Source organism: Pongo pygmaeus, chromosome 7 (genome assembly GCF_028885625.2).
Source record: "Pongo pygmaeus isolate AG05252 chromosome 7, NHGRI_mPonPyg2-v2.0_pri, whole genome shotgun sequence".
Taxonomy (NCBI): Eukaryota; Metazoa; Chordata; class Mammalia; order Primates; family Hominidae; genus Pongo; species Pongo pygmaeus.
This window is the reverse complement of record NC_072380.2, coordinates 9096388-9117546: the sequence shown is the minus strand read 5'-3', so window position 1 is coordinate 9117546 and position 21159 is coordinate 9096388. Positions and strand designations below refer to the sequence as shown.

Below are 21159 nucleotides of genomic sequence, written 5' to 3'. Positions count from 1 at the left end.
TTTGAAACTGAAATAGTTTGTGCTTGTAGAGAAACAAGTAGCAGATGCCTTCCTCCCGCTTTACAAGCAGGGTGTGGGATGGGGCTGGGGGAGAGTGGTCACAAAAGGAAGTAGAAATAAGATCCCACCATAAACTTAGGAGACCTTCAAAAGATCTTGTACTGGGTCTTTTTTTTTTTTAATCTTAGTGTAGCACATCCCAGTCAACAGAAGGTAAAAGTAACATTGAGATAAAGACGAATTTCACTTTTATTAATTAGCAAATAAATAGCAAATAAATTGCATTCTGAATATAGCATGAAATATAAACTTAAAATACCATTTAATAATGGTATTTTCTTTCTCTAAGTCCTGCATTTAAAAAAAAATTTTTGAGGTTGGCCTTTTTTGGTTGGGTGGGTGGGTGGTTGTTGATAATGGAGTATGAATAGAATTTTTGCAAATCACAGAATTTTCTGAAGACTGGAGGCAGCTCCTCCTAAGCTCATCTCTCCCCTTCTTCATCTACAAGGCAAGCAGGGCTGAGACAGGCACCATAGCCATCTTCACATAATTTTCCAGCCCCTACACTGCACAGGCATAGTGGTAGGAACTTTCCTGAAGGACGATTCTTGCAGGGGTGAGTTCCAGACATCTTTGTTGACTTAATTCTCTACAAACAAAATCCTCAGGCTGGGTGCGGTAGCTCATGCCTCTAATCCCAGAACTTTGGGAGGCCGAGGTGGTCAGATCACGAGGTCAGGAGTTCCAGACCAGCCTGACCAACATGATGAAACCCCGTCTCTACTAAAAATACAAAAATGACCTGGGCGTGGTGGTGCGCGCCTGTAATCCCAGCTACTCAGGAGGCTGAGGCAGGAAAATCACTTGAACCCGGGAGGCGGAGTTTGCAGTGAGCAAAGATTGCGCCATTGCACTCCGGCCTGGGTGACAGAGTGAGAATCCGTCTCAAAAAAAAAAAAAAAAAAAAAAAATCCTCAACCACAGTTGTTTTATCTGCCCCTTTTCTGGGAAGGGGATCAACTCCAAAGCCTGAGCAGACATCTGTGTTCTTGATGTGGGGAGGACACCTCCCAAAGCAAGGGGTGTGAGAAGCGAGGAGGACACAGCTGGGAGGGAACAGATTTCCCTTGCCTTTGAAAAATGCTTCATTCTCTGCTAGCTAGGCGTTCTAGGGTGGGTGTGTCAGTATGTTGTTGACTGCTTTTCTTATCGCTGTACCATTTAGCATTCCCAGAAATGGCTCCTCAGGCACAGATTTTTTTAGGCATCCATAGACCACCCTCCCCCCCCCAGAGAATTATCTAGAGAAGTGTCCTAGGTGCTCCATCTTTGTACAATTTTGTAATAATCTCCACCTGTACTCAAAATAGAATCCGGGAGGTCAAGCCATCATCCTCTTGGCCCTGCTACAAACTGCTGAACCAAACAGTGCTCTGTGCCCTCATCTGTGAGTTGGGGGCAATGAATAATTGTTGTGGTTTATCAAAGTGCTATCACATACGTCACATTTGAACCTCACAGCAACTCTCTGCTGTATTATTTGAGCAATTCCCCCTTTTTATAGATGAGAAAACTGAGACTCAGAGATGTTGTAAAGCCAAAGGTCACAGTACTAATAAGTAATAGAATTGCACTCAAAATGCCTTGCTCTAACTACCAAGTGCTGCCTCCCTCACCTTCCAGAGAAAAGCCAAGGATAAGGAGATTGTCTACATGAGCTGATATGTAATAGCTCTGACAGGTTTTACTGGGATCCCTTACTCATCCAAAAATCAAAAAATGACACAGCTACAAGTCTCCTAGAGCTGATCAAGCCCTGCCCCCGTTTCATTTTGCAGGTGTGGCCCAACGAGGTTAAGCGATTTGCCAAAGGTCACTCCATGAGTTCGTGGAGAATGACCAATGTCATTTTTAAAAATTAGTTAAAAGTACCTTCTACCAAGCCCATTTTTATGGCTTATTTTAAGCGGGTTAATAAGTATACCAGGCACAGCTTAAACCCAACTGAGTAAATGCTGACACCAGTTTATAGATTCAGCAGATAAGTAGCAATAAGGAATTATTCATCTCTCATTTATCATCCAGCCTCTCCAAGGTGCAAGTTATAAAGTGAAGCAAATAGCAGTTCAAGAGCCCCCCACACACGTGAGATCAAAACAGTGAAAAACAAATTGATTTTCAAAGCTATACATTTATAATGCATCTATGCCTGAGGTCTCCTGAAATATGAAAAAGAATAATATTTGGGAACATTTTTTGCATTTCAGAAATAGGCACATTACTTATACAGAGCTCTATATTTTACCTTCAGACATATTCAATCATTAATTCATTCTTTTGAGTATGTATTGGGTACCCACTCTGTGCAGACTACTGTAGGGGATTATAGAATTACTAAATGATATTCCAGCCATGAAGAAGCTTTTAAACCTAATGAGGTGACAAAATAAAGCACACATGCATGCATGCACACACACACACACACACACACACTTGAATCTCAACCCTATAAATCTTTGTGTGGGGACGTTATATGATGCCCAGTGTCAGTGGGTGTCAGGGGAGTGTGTGCATGGGGACAGGAGGGAATGGGAAGATTGCCTGGTGTGACTAGGGGAGTCACAACTAGGAACACATTGAGGAGGTGGCCTTGCCTCAACCTTCTCCCCAGTGACATATCTTTCTCATGACAATAGGATTAGGACAATTCATAGGCAGAAAATAAGACAAAGAATTGATGGCCCCGATTAAGAACCTAATCCCCGAATCCCCTGAAGCACAAACTGGTGGAGAGATGGGTGAGGGAACAATGGGGGCAATAGCAGTTATAATACTTGTAATGTCTGCAGAAAATGAATAAAATCAACAGATGATTTATTTGGGAGGTGAGCACTAATGAATTCTCATGTGTTATTCAGAAAGGTTGGTTTACCTTATATTTTTATCGCTCCCAGTCTTCCAGTGGTGGACCTGAGACCCAAAGTTCAATGTAAATAACAAAGCAGCGACAAATCCAATAAGCGACTTTGCTCTTAGCTGCCCAGACAAGAAGCTGCAAGACGACTTCTGGAACCTCCCATGGGTCAATTCACTGTCCCTCCCCAGGGATGGGGCCTGTTTCTTCAGGCCAGTAACCACTTATTTCTGGGCCCTGCATCCATGAAACTGAAGCGTTTTCCAGTGTAAAAAGAAATCGGAAGACATTTACTCAAAATCCTTTACTTGGGATATTGGGAAACTGAGGCTCAGCAAATTCAAATGACTTATACACAGAGTGACTACATAATTTATGCGAAATTATAAGTGAATGTGTATATCACTGATGATTACCCAGAACAGCAGCATGCACCTGACCTGTTTCAGGCATCCAGGACATTGGATCACCCCCAATAAACAATGAGAATCAGAACAAGGACCCACCCGTTATGCCCCACATACACTTGGCTACCTTCTTTTCTTTATTTTGAAGGCTGAGTCCACAAGACCATTAGGAAGATATTCAGCCTAGAGATGCAATATGTGCCTGGTGCCCATTTTGGCTTGGTTTATCCCCACTCTAAGTAGGGCATGGAATGACTGTGGCTTTGAATGTCTATGACCTCCCTTTACCTCATCCTCAAGCCCTCACTCACCCCCACCCTTGGCTGGGCCAGGGTCACTGTTTCCAGTGCCCTGCAAAGGGTGTGGGCAGCAGCTCTAACCAGGCTGCCAGACTTCTAGGCTCTGCCCGAGAGCCCAGGGCTGCCTTATCTCTGATCCTCTCACCCTAGTGATTACATCAGGGTGAGGGAATTTTGGCCTTAGGAGTCAATGTATAGAGGGGAGGTATCAATTCCTATAACAGCATGTTGAAATGGAAAACAGAGTATGACCAGGGTGCCAGGGAACCTTGTCCTGGCTGTGCTGCTGTATAGATGTGTGGCTCTATAGCCCTTTCTGGATACTAATTGCCTCTTCTGCAAAATGAGTGGATTGGATGAGAATCCTTGAAGTCCCTTGCAACTCCAGGGCTCCACATCAGCGTCAGAGAGAGGCTGTCTCAGGACTGATAAGTGGGCCAAAGGTACCTGGTGCCATAATCACCCACCAATGGAGGACGAAGTTGTGATGAGGCGCCACGTGGCATCTTCCTCACGTGAGCCTCTGTGTTTACACACAGTGGAAGAGACCATGGTGCCCATGTCTCAGCCACAGCCCTGATACCACATCAAGGATGGGGATTTACACTGTATTAGGACAAAGTGGAAACTCCACTTTTTAAAATTCAATTCAGCAAACTTTTTAAAAACATGTCTACTATATGTTAGAAACTGGAAAATACAAAGATGTCAAAAATAAGATTTCTGCCTTCAAGGAGACTAAAATTTTGGAGAGAGAGGTATATAGAGAGGCAGATGTATAGAGAGATTAAACTAAAATACAATATGATAAAGGCTGTAGAAACAGAAGGGGAAAGAGACTGATTCTGGAATAAAGATGGAAATTTAAAAAAAAAAAAAAAAAAAAAAAAAAAGCTGGCCTGGTGTGGTGGCTCTGGCTCAGGGCTATAATCCCAGCACTTCAGGAGGCTAAGCAAGACAGCAGTGGGAGGGTCACTCCAGCCAGGAATTCCAGACCAGCCTGGTCAACATAGCAAGGCCCTGTCTTTACAAACAAACAAAATAGCCAAGTCTGGTGGTGCGGACCTGTACTCCTCGCTACTCTGGAGGCTGAGATGGGAGGATCGCTTGAGCCCAGGAATTTGAGGCTCCAGTGAACTATGATCGCACTACTGCACTCCAACCTGGGTGAAAGAAAAACACCCTGTCTCTCTCTCTCTTTAAAAAAAAAAAAGGTTATGTAAGAAGATACCCTGCACAATACCAATGCCTTGCCCAGAGGAGCAGCTTTTGAGTTCTGCAGTCAACCTACCTGAATTTAAGTCTTGGCTCCACCACCTTATAAGCGGGGCAAGTTTATAATAGTTTGTGCCTTGGTTTCTTCATCTGTAAAATGGAGGAAATAGAGTGACTGTGTGGATAAATGATTGTGTGGATAACCAATCCATGCAGCATACTTGGCACTGTGCCTGGCACATAGCAATGTCCAGTGTTACTCAATAAATGTTTGCCCAGTAAATGGATCCCAGTTTTCATATGCAATCCAAGCCTTTTATTTTGCATATTCAAATGGGCCTCCCATTTTTAGTTCCTCACTGAACGTATTCATTATGAATGGCTAAGATTGAGTTCAGACTTAGGATCCTGGTGTTCCCACCCTAAGAGATAAGGCCTCACTCTGTTTCCCAGGCTGGAGTGCAGTGTTGCCATCACTGTTCACTGCAGCCTCAACCTCCTAGGCTCAAATGATCTTCCCACCTCAGTCCCCCTGGTAGCTGGGACTACAGGCACGTGCCACCACACCCCGCTATGTTTTTGTATTTTTATTAGAGATGAGGTTTCTCCATGTTGTCCAGGCTGGATTTCGAGAGCTTAAAGTCACAAAATGTTGGGATAGGAAGGAACCTGGGAGAGAGTTTAGTAGTCTCTTCATTTTACGTACAGAAAACTAAGGCTTAGAAAGTTAAGTGACTCGCCTGTGGGCATGGCACTCCTCTGGTGGCAATCATGGGATTAGAATCCAGGAATCCTGACTCCCAGACCAAGGAGCTCCCTCCAGCCTCAACTAGACCCTGATCCTCGAGGCCTAAGCTTCGCTCTACACTGACACTCAGGCCACAGCAACCTGGGGTCCCTCCCTTCTCTTTCTATGGCGCCCCAAACAAGAGACTACCTGTTTCCCAGTTCTTAGGGCACATCTAAGGAAGAATTTAGGACCTTTCCCAGTCCAGGGCTAGCTCTCAACTCAAAGAGGGAAGAAAAAAAAATCAAAAACCACTTCAGACCATAAATGGTCCACGTTGCTTACAGTGTTGACTTTCTCCTTTAATTCTCATTCAAGGAGACTGCTTCGCGGGGGACCTGTTCATGATCCTCAACTTAGTGTCACCAACAGAGGTGGCCGTGGGTGCTTTCTGTAGAAAGGACAGATGACACGTGAGGCAGGCAGGAGCTCGGGCCACCTGTTCTCCAGCCTAATGGCCTCAGGTAACAGCCCAGCGGCCTCGCTCCTCCTTCCCCAAAGGCAAGGGAAGAAAAACGAGGCAACAACCAGAGGGAGGAAGGTGGAACTGGAGGAAACTGAGCGCGGGGGTGGAGAATAAACTAAGCTCCATCACACCTTTTCAAGCACAGCAATGACAGTGTGTGCTGTTATAAAAGAACACTTGCTCCATGAGAACATTAGAAACGTACAAAAAATTTCACGCAAGACCTCGCCGTCTTTATACGCAGATGTATTTACGTTGATTTCTCTACCTATCTTATGTATCACTATATAATTCGAATGAACCCTAGTAGAATATTGACCGGTGTCCTGAATTTTCTCCTCCCTTGCACAGCGTAATTCCCGTGAAACTGTGCTCATGCCAATCTAGATTGAATCCGATCCTTTGGGCCGCGGCGGCTCCGCCTGGGAGGGCGTGGCCCCGGCGCTGGGGCGGGAACCGGCTTCTGGGGACCCGCGGCCTCTGCGCCTCAGCTGACCTCCACCGCGGGTGGGTGCGGGGGTGCGGGGGTGCGGGGTGCGGGGCTGCCCCGCCGGGAGGCTGGGAGGGAGAGCAGGCGCCGGGACCCACGCGAGGGCGCGGGCGGACGGGGGGCGGGAAGCCAGGCTGCCGAGGGGAGGAAGCGGGGCCGGCGCAGCGGGCGCCAGGCCGGGCAGAGGCGGGGGCGGCCGGCCGGGGGCTGACCCCGAGCGCCGCCGAGTCTGCGCCGCCCGCCGTCGCGCGCTCGCCTCCAGCCGCCTGGGGTTCCGCGGCGGCCGTCAGCGCGCACCTCATCAATAAGGCCTGCCAGGCGCCGGCCCCGCGGCCATCCATCACCCCGGCTGCACCCCCGGCCGCGCACCGAGGCTTCTGCGAGCGCCTGCGGGGCCTCTGCGTGGAGTGGGCCGGCAGCGTTGTTCTACCCGGCAACAAATATATGGCTTTATTCCACTTCTTAATCCCACTGTCTGTTAACGATGTGGTGTTCATTTGTTCCTAAAGAGCTGTAAGGAAGCTTAGAAATGATTCGGCAAGCTGGGCGCGGTGGCGCATGTTTGTAATCCTAGCACTTAGTGAAGCAGAGGCGGCAGGATCGCTTGAGCCCAGCAGTTCGAGACCAGCCTGGGCAGCATGGCGAAACCCCATCTCTACAAAAAAATAAAATTAGCCAGGCGTGGTGGCGCGCGCCTGTGGTCCTACTGGGGAGGCTGAGGTGGGAAGATCTCCTGAGCCTGGGGAGGTAGAGGCTGCAGTGAGCTGAGATCGCACCACTGCACTCTAGTCTGGTGACAGAGTGAGACCCTGTGGAGAAAGAGAGAAAGGGAGAAAGAAGAGAGAGAGAGAAAAAAAGAGGATAGATTCAGCACACACACACACACACACACACACACACACACACACACACACACACAGAGAGAGAGAGAGAGAGAGAAAGAGAGAAAGAGAGAGGGAAAGGATTGATTCAGTACAACCGGTGCCTTTCACAGATGAGGAGACCGAGGGCCAGAGTGGGCGGCTGGAGTGCCTGAGGCCACAGCAGGAGGTGGTGATGGAAACTATACTGGGGCCTGCATCTCTTGCCCTACCCCCACTCCCAGCCCTTGTGCCCTCCAAATGGGCACTCCGCAGGTCCAGGATCGATATGAGTGTTTGGCATTGAATGTGTGAAAAGGGCGAAGTCATAGCTTATGGGTGTGGGTGTCAGTGCATGAACAGCACAGAGTCCGCAGGCATTCTGTCGCCCAACTCAGGCCACAGCCTCTGTGTGTGTGTGTGTGTGCATGTGCTTGTGTGTGTGTGCATGTGTGTGTATGCGTGTGTGTGCATGTGTGTGCGCGCGTTTGTGTGTGTATGTGTGTGTGCATATGTGTGTGTGCGTGTGTGTGTGTGCGTGTGTGTGTGTGCATGTGTGTGTGTTGAGGCCAGAAAGAGTACTAGGTAAAAGAGAGGGAGAAACACATCTACATTAAAAGCAATGTGTTTCCTGAATTCATTTAGGTCGTCTCCCACCTGCCCTTTTCCCCAAGGAGGTGCCGTGGGTCGCTCTTACTGCTCGTGTCTGCCAGCACTCACTCCTCCTCCTGTCTGCAGGACGCTTTTGTTCTCTGGTTTGCGGGTAGAAACTTGTGTTCATCCTTGTATCTACAAGTTTGCATGATGCCTGGCACATAATAAACATTCAATAAATGTTTGCTTTGTGAATTGTAGCTCTTGTGAGTGAATTCGAATAATTCTGGATCAGAGGGCATGTAGGCTGAAAGAACTCACAGATCAGGTGTCCAATCTCTTTTCATAAGAGGGAGACTGAGGCTCCCAGCATTGCCCCATTGAACAATTGCCTGGTTCACTCAAGGCCTTCCTCTGTAAGGTCAGAGCTGGCATGGCCCTCAGGGATCCCTTTCTTTTCTTCCCCCAGAACATTGCGCTGCCACCGGCTCTCCGAGCCATGGACTGCATCCTCATCACTTCTTTCCCTTGCCACCTTTTGGTTCCTCTGCTGCTTAATTAGCAAGCTCTCCCAGGGTGAGGGACAGAGAAGATCACGGAAGCCAAACTGTCTGCTTTGTTCCTAAGAGGAAACAATATTTTGTGGGGGATTGTTTTGTTTTTGTTCATGGTGTTGTTTTCTTAGTGTTGGTGGTGTTGGATTTTAAATTCAAATTCAAATGATGAAATTGAAATCAGTGACCAGTGGGTGTCTGCTAATCTTAACATCCATTTTTCTTCCATGATCACAGAGGTATGACTGGAGTTAGAAACAATCATATTGTCAAGAACTCTGTGAAGAGGTAGAAACAATCTCGCTCTCTCTCTCTCTCACACACACACACACCCCCCTCACTTTTATTGAAGAGCAAAGGTAGCAAAGACATCCTGTGGCCCAGGCAGTCAGTGGCTTTGGGCTCTCGCGTGATGTCCACTAGACTATAATTGCTGTATATACAAGCCCGGAGTGTGGTTTTACCTGGCACAGAGCAGTTTCATCCTGCTACCTTGCGCCCTGATGGTAGCCCATCCATGTGAACATCGTGGCCTGCAACTGAGCATAATGGAAATCGACTTAAGAATCAGAGCCAGAGGCTGGGCGCGGTGGCTCATGCCTGTAATCCCAGCACTTTGGGAGGCCGAGACAGGTGGATCACCTGAGGCTGGGAGTTCGAGACCAGCCTGACCAACATGGAGAAACCCCGTCTCTATTAAAAATACAAAAATTAGCCGGGCATGGTGGCACATGCCTGTAATCCCAGCAACTTGGGAGGCTGAGGCAGGAGAATCGCTTGAACCTGGGAGGCAGAGGTTGCAGTGAGCCAAGATCGCACCATTTCACTCCAGCCTGGGCACCAAGAGTGAAACTCCATCTCAAAAAAATTAAAAAATAAAAAATAAGAGCCAGAGTAATGGGTTCTGCAGAACGATATCATCTTGTACAGAAAAAGCCATGTTTCACTGACCGCTTTTCCCTTAGTCCATTCAGAAATACAGTCCTACTCTCAAGGGGCCAAAGCGTTTCTCCTTCAAGGCCAGTCCTTGGCTTACCCTTGCCTCAGGGGAACACCTGGACCAAACTCAGTTTCCAAGGACTGACCGCTTCTCTCTGCTTCCCATCACCCTCTCCCAGGCAGCCATCAGGTTGTTGAAAGGGACTTAGCAATCCCTGAGCTTCTGCTGTTTGGCTTCAAGACCTTCAGGATGTGAGAGGAGGATAACTCTCACTCTGACGTCACCCTTCCTGCAGCCTGCCCAAAAACATGAGTGCACCGGCCCTCGTGTGTTTGTGCCATACATGCTCAAGATAGGCACTGGAGCTGTACCCAGGATGGACCACTGTGGCCATTCCTGTGGACTGAGGATGAGCAATAGGGAGGACCAACCTTGAAAACTGATCCTTTAAAAAGAAATGCAAGGCTTTCTTTTGTATATAAATCACTCTTCTAACGTATTTTAGGTGGGAGTCAAACGTGTACCAGGGATGTGGACTCGCAGTAAAGACAGGATGGGGCTGGAGAAAATGGGAGCTGAAGAGTCTTATCCTGCTCCACCTCCGCTCTTTTTCCTTCTGCTTTTTTCCAAGCCAGATTTATTGAAGTGCAACTTATATATGGTAAATTCACTCCTTTTAGTGTACAGTTTTCAGAGTCTCGACAAACACACAAATTATGTGACCACCATCACAAGATATGAGAATAGTCCCAGTGCCCCTCCAAATTTCTTCCTCCCCCTCTATAGTCAACTCTTTCCCCTCCTCAGCCCCTGGCAGCCTCTGATCTGTTTTCAGCCCCTATTGTTCTGTCTTCTTCAGAATGTCATAGAAAATGGATTTTGTCTATCATCTTTGGAATATTCTTTCACTTAGCTGAATGCATTTGAGATTCATTAGTGTTGCTGGGTGTTTGTTGTTCATTCCTTTTTGTTACTGAGTAGTATTCCATTGTATGGATGTACCACGGTTTACCTATTTCCCTGCTTAAGGATCATTTGAGTGGTTTCCCTTTTGGGGCAATTATGAATAAAGCTGTAGGTTTTGAAGATAACAACAATACTATTTTAGAGTTTAAAGTTTAAAACACAACTTATATTTAGCTCTTCTTGTCCTGAAGCTCATTGCAAATAGTATATCTGCTGGGGCATGTTCAAAGACTGGGGTGAGGACGTCACAATCCCTGACAAAAAGTGGTGTATGGAGGGGGTGTGTGCATCTGCATTCGACGTGTGGAAAGAAAGATATGAATACAGAGCTTCGGAAGTGCAGTAAAGACAAAGTGCTCACAGGGTGATTGAGAAACTGAGGTGGCAAGTAAATCTTTTATTTGCTCTACCTGTTCTGAGCCCACCAGCCCCTGAGCCCACCCACCTGCTCAGGGAGAGTGCGGGACCCTGGAACTGGGCATCTGCAGAGACTTCCTGGGGGAGGGGTGTACTTTGCCCCTCACTGGGGGAGGCACCCCGGGGGAGATGGTGTGAAATAGGGGAGGGAGGAGGTGATGAGGTCGGGATAGCTCTGCACCTTCCTGAGTGACATCCTGCCAGTGCCCTCCACCTAGGTGCGGAGGGCTCCATATCACTTGCGCCCCTTTGCACCTTGGATTTTCTCTCTTCACTTCCTTGCCCTTTGGCAATTTGCTGTTCATTAGCACCTGTGCTGCAGACCAGGGAGCAACACCAGAAGTCCCACTTTAACCGGAGAGCCCCGTCCTTCTGTCAAACACACGCACAGGACTAACGAGGGGGATGAGTGGAAACCAGCGGCAAAGAAATGGAGTGGGAGGTTCTTCTTTAAAATCCATTCCGTTCAGAACACAGTGAATACCCTTTGGCAGAAGAAGGACTATCTAGCTATTCTAAGCTCCGTGCCTCCCTTTCTTGAGACTGTTGTTACAAGAAACCAATGATTTCTAACAATAGGAAGCTCCCAGCTCGGGAAGCGGTGTTTGGAGGGGAGCAGCGCTCTCGGTGGGCACCTGCTGCAGTTGACGTGGGAGGGGTGGTCGTGGAGGCCACTTTCCCGTCCACCGCCAGGGAAGCCTGGTCTGTCTGAAGGGGTCCTCGCCTGCGCCGAGGACGGCCGGAGGGCCGGGCCTCCGGCCTCAGCACAGCCCCCCTTTCAGAGGACCCCAGGTCTCCGCGCCTGCGGACCAGAGGCTGTTTTCGCACTTGGGCTTCGCGCTTCCTTGACACTTTCCTGTCTCTGCTCGCCGCGCCAGGTCGCGGCGCCTGCCTGGGCGTCTTCCCCAACTCCGGGTCACCTCGGGGCGAGGGCAAGGGTGCCGGGCCTGTGGGGCGTTCCGGCCACCACGGGGCTGGGGAGGGAGCGGCCTTTGAGGAAACGGGCCGAGCTGGCTCAGGGAACGCCAGATCTCTAGGGTACCCACCAGTCCCCTGATGTGCGCGTTGAGGTGTTGGGCCTGGCGGCGCTCCAGCCGCGGGTGTCCCTACCGTCACCACTGTCCTCCCTGGGAGCTGGGCAAGGGGAGCCCTGGACTCTGGGTTGACCTCGTCCCTGTCGGGTTCTCTCTCCTCCCACCCAGGCCCGGCCGCTTTCTGGCGTCCTTCCTCTCCCAGGAGGTCCTGGCCTCTCTCTGCGTCGCCAAGTCTCTTGACTCTAAGCTCGCCTTACTTCCCAGGGTCTGTGGTCTCTCTCCTTTCTTTGTCTCTGCTCTCTCTGCCCGTCCATTGCCTGCTTTGGTTTTTCCATAATATTTCATCATTCAACATTGTATTTGACTTACTTATTGTCCGTTTTTCTCTTATAGCATGTAAGCTGCTTAGGATAGAATTCTTCTCTACTTTGTTCCATGCTGAGTACTCATGCCTGTAGTGTTCCTGGCACAGAGTAGGTGCTCAGTCAATGTGAAATGAAGGAGTGGGTGAGTGAGTGAATGCACGAGTGAATGAATCCCCATCTCTCCCTCTCCGCTGCTGGCCAGTCATTTCTCTCTGCCCTGGCTCTTCCTGTCCTCCTCTGTCTCTCCCGCTTTTCTCTCCCTTCTCTTGTTTCTCCTCCTCCACTCCTCACCCTGCATTTTTTCCTCTATCCTGCTGACTTGGTCCCTCCATCCTTCCAGAATTTATGGGTTGGGCTCCCTATGCCTCAGAAAGGGTGCACCTGGCTTCTGGTCAGCCTTCATCCCCGGAGGCCCGGCGACTCCCTCGCCAGTCTAACAGCCTAAGCATCTAGCCAGGTTCCCAGCTCAACTTCCCAAATCCTGGCTGCGCACAGGGAAGTCCCTTCTTCCTGCAGTCCCCAGGACCTGGGGACCCCGGGGTGTCCTTAGAAGCAGCCTAGATTTGAGCTGGTGGTTTGTAGGTGGGAGCAGCTCCACAGGCAGATGAAGCCACCGGGGAGATTTATGCCACCCAGGGTGGGCCCCTCCCTCCAGTTCTGGCCGGTGTTCTACTCTGAGAAATGGCAGTCCTGCCCACCAGTGCACCAGGTCCCTTGAGGGGAATGTTTCATTCTCCATCTCCCAGCAACTTTGATGGATGCTATTAGCAGCCCTTTTTAAAATTTTAATCATTCACCCAACACTTATTGAGCACCTACTGTAATCCTTGCTTTGGGCAGACCAGGATTTTGATCACTGCCTTCACAGAGCATACCTTTTGGGGGTGTAGAGGGGAGGTGAGTGGTGCATGTGTGTGGACAGCCAACCCCATATAAATTACTTTATAACTTCAGGGGGCATGGACAAGTGAATAAAGCGCAAGATCATTTTACTAGTCCAAGGATGTTAACCATGGTCTTGCTCTGGGCTCAGCGCAAACAGCACTGTGACTTCAAAAGTCTCTAATTGGGGAGTAGCGAGGCCCCACATGTAAAAGAATTGGGGCCTGTGTCACCAAGAGAGATCTCAGAGGAGGCAATCCCCGAAGGAAAGGGCCCCTTACAGACTCAAAGAACCTCTAGTCTGGGAACCAGACCCCCTATGGTCTGGGTGGTGGGTGGCCTGGGCAGTAGGTGTTAGCAGCTCTTTCAGGCTGCTGTTGTCTCCAGGTCCTTGGATGGGGAGGGAGAGAGGGAGCCAGGTTGGCAGCGGGAAAAGAAGCATACATGGCGGCGCGCGGCCACTGCCCCTCCAGCGCTGGTGCTCCTCAACGTGCTGGAGCCCCTGCCTGGACTTGCAGGCACTGGACCAGGCTTCAGTCCTAGCCTCAGCTACGCTGGACCTGAAGAGTTCCTCCCTATTCAAAAAGGCTATGGTGTCTGTCCTGAACTCAGCAAAAATGTTCAGAGATTCCTTTTCACTTTTTCCCCTCTTCCTGTGGGCTCTTAGATTATGAGATATAAACTTTTTTAAACATTGATTTTATTTTTAAAATGTTAAACATGCTCTTTAAAGGAAACTCAGAAAAATTTTTTAAAGACAGTTTTAGAAAATACGTTTTCATGGTAGAAAGTCGATATTAAATAGAATGGAAAAAAAAAGAACTAAGATTCAGGAATCCAGGTTCTAGACCTGCAGTTTTGCCCTTGCTTTGCCACCTCAGACAAGTACCTTAACCTCTCTGAGCCTCCATGTCCTGGTTTCTAAGGTGAGGGCGATAACACCGTCTTTCCCTCCCTCTTGCTAATGATATTGTTGTTCCCTAGAGAAAAATGAGATTTGAAAGTGTTCTGTAATCTGGAAGTGACTATAAAACATGAGGGGGTGTGCCAGAAACTCTGGTCCTCAGGGCTGGAAGTACCAGGAAGCATTTGCGGAGGTCTACAAGGGAGAACATGTATTCGCTCTGCAACCCAGAGTAGTAATTTCGAAAGGAAGACCATTAACAAGAGTTCCTCCTTCCTCTCCTCACGTCTGTAACCGCTGCAGAGCACGGTTCCGGGGGAACAGGGCGGGGGCTCTACGTCCACTCCGTACCCCCAAGAAAGAGTGTCCGAGGCACGGACCATAGGAAGTGAAGGAAGGTTGGTCGACCTAGCCTTGCAGCTGAATTCGTTCTCCATTTTTCCTTCAGCAGGGACGCATCCTGCTCCGCACCCTGGTTCTCGGCGCTGCGCCCGCGGAGGCTCGTGCAGGGCACTGCGGGCCGCGCGGGTGAGGACCGAGTGCCGCGCAGGGAAGGAGTATCGCAGACCGGCGCCCAGGCCCAGAGGGGGAATCCAAGGGCTGTGTTGCAGGACTCGGCATTCGTTCTGCGCGGGTCACCTTGAATGTCTGCCCGGAACCCTCGCCGCAGGTCTGCAGAGGCGCGTCCATATCTTGGAGGAATTCGTTCCATAGAATGAGGATTGATTCTCTCTGGGGTTTCTTGTTTTCCATTATAAGACTCTGGCGACCTTGGTGGCGCCAGATTTTTTCAGACGTTGCTTTTGTTCCGGGTGTAGCGGCCAAGATCACGGTCCCAGGCGTTGCACTTGGTTTAAAGCAAACTCGGACAGATCCCACCAAAAACTCGCAGAAACTCGGCGCTGGAAAACCATCAGTGGTTTCACTGTGAATTCCAGCATCCACCGTTTATTTTTATTTTTGGGGGGGATCCAGTGTTTAGATTCCTCTGTACACAATACGCAGCCTACAATTTGCCTCTTCTAGGGTATGGACCAGCTCAAGTCCCAAGAGCCTTAATGGAACAGGGTAAAGCAATTTATTCTTGCCTTAGAGATATTTTTTAAAAGAGTACAGTACACCTAAGTAATTCTTATTTGTCTAAAATCTGACGACCTGACGCTGGGTCATTAGACCCAGGCTCTTAGAAAAAAAAAAAAAAGTCAAAAACGTTCACAGTGTTAAACTCTCCTCCTAGACTATGGGAAAGGAAACCCGAGAGAGGACTTGAATGGGGATTGGGCCTCTCTACCCAGGCCAGCCCAGGCATATCTTCCTTAAAAATAGCCAAGAGGCCGGACCTCAGAGCACCCACCGGCTGCCCCCCTTCCCAGCGGCCTCTGGAGCGAGAGAGAAGCCTGGGAACCTAGAGAGGCGCCGATAAACCTCCTCCAGCCGGCGGCCCAGCGAGGCCTTGAAATGCTCCGCGCTCCTGGCAACGCGCAGCCAACCTGCAGGCTCCCGCTTGGCCCAAGGGAGGGAGGGGGCGAGTGGCGAGCGAAGGAGGAAAGGAGGGAAAAGGAAACACCCCCCAAAAGCAGGCCGTTTGCCAACCACCCCTGGTTTGTCCTTTAGCCGAGGCCTTGGGGAGAAAGTTGGGGCGCTGGACCTAGAGGAAAAAGCCACAAGAAACATAATTTTCTCTGTTCCAGGCGCCTTCCAGAGACAGCGAACATTCGTGGGTCAGGGGATCCCAGGTTTCAGTCCACTAGGAGTGCCAGCGGAAGGTGTGGGTAAAGGACCGGGGTGGTGGGGGGTGGTGGGAGGTGGTAGGGGTGGCCCAGGGCTGGCAGAAAGCGGCGGCTCAGGTAATCTGGGGTTCCTTGCAAGCAAGCACCCAGCAAAAGCAGGCGATCCCACTCAGCGGTGTGGCAGCGGCCATCCACAGCACAGCCTGTTATAGCCCCACCATCCACAGCACAGCCTGTTATAGCCCCACCATCCACAGCACAGCCTGTTATAGCCCCACCAGTGTACAGAGCAGGGGACTGAAGTTTAGGAAGGATGGGGAGGGCGAGGGTGAAGGATCGCCGCAAGGCACCGCGCCTCCCGCTGCAGCCCATCCCGCACTACTAGGAGAAGCCGGCGTCGGAGCGCCGCCTGTGTCCTTGGCTGTGGGGAGGACGCTCAGATGGCACCCCGCCAGACACTAAGCCCCAAGCCCCTGGCTTGTTGCTAAGAAAATTCACTGCCTGGTCCAGACTCAGCCCTTTTCGCCCTTTGAGGGTCGCGCGTGGGAGGCAGCTCTGAGACCCCGGGCAGCGCTGGAGCCACAGATTTCCTCGGAGAAAAGAAAGGCCGGGGTAGCATCCCGCTCGCCCAAGCCCAGAATTTCCACTCTCCAGGAAGGCCTTGCAGGTCCCTGCCGCAGGCCTTGGCTTCGCGCCTCTCTGGCTCACCCCCCACGAGGATGATTGCCGGTTTCAAACAGGGAACAGGGAGTCTGCTTCCTTCTCCGCTGCGTCCGAAGGATCGCAGATTGGAGCGTGCTCCGGCGACCGCTTTTCCGCAGCGCCGGCCTCCGAGATCTCCAGGACCCCTTCAGCCTTAAGTTCCCACGTTTCGGGTCCGTGGCGCCAATTCTGCTAAGTAGCAGGCTAGGAACTGGGGGGAGTCGGAGAAGAAACCCTAAGTGTGCCGCCCCCAGCTTCCGGGGTGCAGGCCGGCCGGGGTCTAGAGGGGCGGCTGCAGTGCGTCCAGCCTGTGCGCAGGCCTTTCGCCGCTCGGCGCCCCACGCAGCCTCAGTTTCCTTTCCTCTGTTTGCGCTCCAGTGAACCTCCGCACCTCTCATTCAGGGAATAGAATTCCCCGCGCAGCCGCGCTCGTTTCTTCCTCTGGGATTTTCCTGAGAATCCCCAGGAGTTGGCCACGATCCCATGGGGGGTTTCCTTCTACCCAGCCCCGCGTCCTGGCCTCGTCCTTAACGCCCGGGTTGCCTTCACTCAGGCTGGGAATCCACGACTGATTTCCTACTGCGGAAGCGGGTGGCGTCTCCAGCCTGCTTTCGGAGCAGCACGGGTTTCGTGCAGGGTGTTATCCCGACCCCTTCCCCCATCCCTCTAATCTGGTTTGAGAAGCCTGTGCTGGAGAGAAAAACGCGGCCTTAAAAAAAAAAAAAAAAAGTTTAACCGAAAGCGTGAGAGCCACCCGCCGGCTGTTATCTGGGGCTGAAGGCTGCGGTAATCGATGGGTTATTTTTACGCGGTAATAGAGCCCTGTGATTGCTCTATTAACCTTTAGACCTGTCTGAGGGACTCTCCGGCTCGCAGCCCCGCTGCGCTGGGGCCTCCAGGCCCTGACGCCGACTCCCAACTCAGGCCTGACACATTCCCCTCCCCCATTCCCTGGAAAAGCCCCCTCCACGAAGAAGCTCCCCTGGACCGCCGGGCTCCCCAGCCCTTGCCACGTCCTTTGGATTGGTGCAGCGGCCGCCGCAGGCTGCAGAAAAAACGGGGAAAGATTAGAAGACAGGAGGCCACAGGAGATGGGAAGTGTCGCCAGGAAGGGATGCAGACTGCATAAATACATAAAATTGAGGTTGAGGCCTGGGCTCCCGACCATCTCCCTGGGCTTTTGGGAAGGCAAAACGGAGGCTTCAGTCTCTACGCTCTGATTTTAGGAGGCAGTCTGGGTGTCTCCTGAACCTCCAAGGAATCCGGGGCTGGGAGGATCCCCACTTCCCCTGCCCAGAAACTAGCATCCAGCCGGGCACCCCGGGTGACCCAGTGCCCCACACAAGATCGAGAGTGGAGCCCAAGAGGTCACCTTCTTCTCTACTGGCCCCGCCCCTCGCCCACCGCGGCGGGATGAGGACCACAGGAAGGGGGGGCGGGGAGGGAGAAAGGGAACTCATTAATAAAGCTGATCCTGGGCACCACAGCGAACCCAATCGACCTCCGGCTGGGCTGCGGGTGATTCCCCGCGCCCTGGCGGTAGCACTTGGGCGTTTGCCGCGGAGACCCCAGAGCCTGGACTTTGTCTGCTGGGGGAGCTTTCCGCACAGCCCCGCAGCCTGCGCCCAGCGGAGGTGTAGCCGGGGCCGCGCACCCCCGCCCCGCCCTTGCACGTGACTCCCACAGGCCAGTCAGCGCCCTCGGGCCGAGTCGCAGGGCCGGGGACCCGAGCCGCGAGCTGGGGACTCGGAGGGGGCCGGCGCAGGGGCCGCGAGAGGCTTCGTCGCCGCTGCAGCTCCGGGGGCGCCCAGGGGAGCGTGCGCGGAACCCCCAGGCCCAGCAGGTAGGGCTTTTTTCTTCCCTTTCTTTGCTCCTTCCCGCGGTCCCCCAAACTCGGAGCTTCTCCGCCCTTGCTTGTCTGGAGGTAGAGAGGTAGCTAGTGGGAGGAAAAGAGACATGCGCTACTCACTTCACCGAAGTTGGCCAACCCCTGCTCTGCTTTTGACTTTGCCTTAGCAACTTCTTTAAGTCAAAGTAAGACTTGGGGGCAAAACAGAGAAATATTGGAAGCGCCTTTGGATTCTTTCCGTGTGAACTTGAACGCTTTCAATCCCTGTCCCCGTGTGCACATTCTCTAACCCTTGTTTGCATATCGCAGGCTGGGGCCTGGGTGGTGATGGTGGCCGTGTGAAGTTACCGGGACTGACGGACCCGGGACAGGCCGCACGGCAGCTCGCACATGGAGGGAAGTAGACGGAGGCGTGTCGCCCACCAGCGACTCCGGGGACGCAGGGTGGCGGTGCCAGGCATCGCCCCTGGGCCTCGGGGGCTCCCGGGAGGCGCTCTGAGGTGCGGAGAGGCTGCTGAGTGGCGGAACTGTTCATGCCCTTTCTGGCCGGCCTCCTCGCCCTCGGGGCTGGGGTCTAGGGACTGAATGCACCTCTGGAAGCTCACCACCCCAGTTACCCGCGCTGCTTCTACCTGAAACTGGCCAAGGGCCCGAGCCCGGACTGGAGCCGTGACTTCCCTCCGCCGGCCACGGCGCTGCCCGGATCCGCCGGGTTACGTTGCTTGACTTTGGGCTCAGGGATCACCCTGGGCAGACGGGGGTGCTGGGGTTGCGGACTGCCACCAGGTTGAGGAAAGGAGGGGCCTTTTGGTTGGGGAAAGAGCGTGGTGGGGGACCCGCGGCGGGTGGAAGCCCTGGGGCAGCGCGGCCCACACTGCGGAGGTTGGGAAAGCGCCTCGGGGAAGTGTTTCCTGTGTTCCCAGAGAAGGAAGACAACCGAGAGCAGGTTTCAGACTTTTAAAGAAAGCCTGGGGTGTGGAGGTGATGCTCCGCACACGTCTGTGTCTCCTCCCGTGCTGCGGCCGGCTTGGTTGTGCCGGCTAGCGTGTGACCGTCCTCCTCGCTGCAGGCCAAGAGCGGAGGCCAGCGAGGAGTGTCCTATAAAGGGACGGGGACATTTGGGCGCTTGCAATTCTCCTATTCTCAAAAATAGATCGGAAGAGGGCTGTTGGTTGATTCTTGAAAGGGGAGCGCATTTCCTGTTGGCCTGCGAATTTGGGGTGAACTGGGACGAGTGATCAGAAGGAGAGCAAAAACTCCCCCGATTCTGGCAGCCTCGGGAGCTGCTGGGCTTTCTCTGCCAACTGCAGGATCCAGGCTCAATTTCAGCAACCAGTCAGAGGCGTTTTCCAAGAGTAGCTAATTCCTTGTTTTTCCAGAAAGTTATAGAGGAGTACTTTCTCCACCTTCTATTGTTCTAGTAATCCAACTCAGGCACTATCAGCCATTTGAAAAGGCAGAGAATGTGATAAAGACAAATATTAGATTTATGACATTTTTTGCGTTTACATTTTAAAGTCTGCAAGTTACTACCTGTGTGTATACTGGAAGTTGGATTATAAAATTCTAAATCTCCTTTCTTTTCCAAAGTTATGAGAGAAAAAAATTACATTATCTTGAAGAATGCAGGAGTTGAGTATCCCATAAAATGCAATGAAATAGGTCAGCTACTTGATTTTAAAAGTCAAATACTGGATCTTTTATTAAGGTAAACCCATAATTCTTTAACTTTATTTTCAAAGGGAAAAGTTGGTGACCTCAGGTCAATTTTTTTTTAAATCTATTCTCTAACCAAACTTGCTGGAATGAACTATTTGCCAAACCAATAGTTTATTGCATATTTTGAAAGCAAATAAGCTTTTAAGAGTTACCATGTGACTATATAATACAATACAGTACTATTCCATTATTATTACTAGTGATGTTGCAAAAAATGGTGAAAAGCATTATGTAGTGTGTATTAAAGATTCCATTTCCAGATTTTTACAGTAATAAAGATGATCATTTATTATAGTACATACATTTGAGGTACTTTCTTGTATTATACTAGAAATCTGTAGTAATAGTCAACTGTTATTTAGAACTTTCTTTCTGCCTGTTAGGACAGTTTTATAAAAATCTGTTATAAGTGTTTTACAAATATTAATTTATAATCCTCACTCCTAAGCTTCACTATGACTCTACAAAATAGGTACCTTTAATATCTGCATTTTGCAGATGAGGAAACTGAGGCACAGAGACGCTAAGTAATTTGTCTAAAGGTATTTATTCCATAAGTGTCAGAGCCTGGATTCATATATAGTTAATATTCTTGTAAATCTACTATTGAAATAAAAAAGAAATCTTTGTCAGGAGTAGTTGCCTCTTCTTAAAGAGAGAAATGGAGTGTGGTGGACAGCTTCAAGCCCCTGGAGCCCTACTGATCCCATCCCCTTCCCCCACCCCTTCTGATTGTACTTTGATCTTAGACAAGTTTCAAAACTTTCCAGTGCTCCAGTTCCCTCTTGTAAAATGAGGAGAGACACCTGTACTTAGTAGAGTTGTAGAGAAAAGGACCTGGAGGTAATTCAGACAGCAGGTAATTCAAAAAGTGGAGCTCTTATTTTATCAGAAAAATTGCCTGATAATAACAAAATGCAGGATGCTGGGAAGTATATAATCAAGTTCCACAAACTGCTCTTTCCCCAAGCACCCACCTTGGTCTTATGATTCTGCTTATGGGTGGACTTGTGATTCTATATGAAGAACCCATTCAGTGAATTAGAACGGTCCAGTGGGTTA

General features: G+C 50.7%; 1 protein-coding gene across 5 annotated transcripts in view; it reads left to right on the top strand.

The window, feature by feature from the left end:
• Window positions 1–21159, top strand: part of GATA4 (GATA binding protein 4) — an 82993-nt gene that overhangs the window by 9095 nt on the left and 52739 nt on the right. The window contains exon 2 of one of the 5 annotated variants that reach the window (XM_054498854.2): window positions 14546–14767. The exons of 2 other annotated variants lie outside the window; for them this stretch is intronic. The gene's annotated coding sequence lies outside the window, so the exon portion shown is untranslated. Of the gene's footprint in view, window positions 1–14545; window positions 14768–18153; window positions 18373–21159 lie in introns of those variants that run through there. 2 more of the 5 variants (XM_054498852.2, XM_054498855.2) reach the window with 2 other exon arrangements.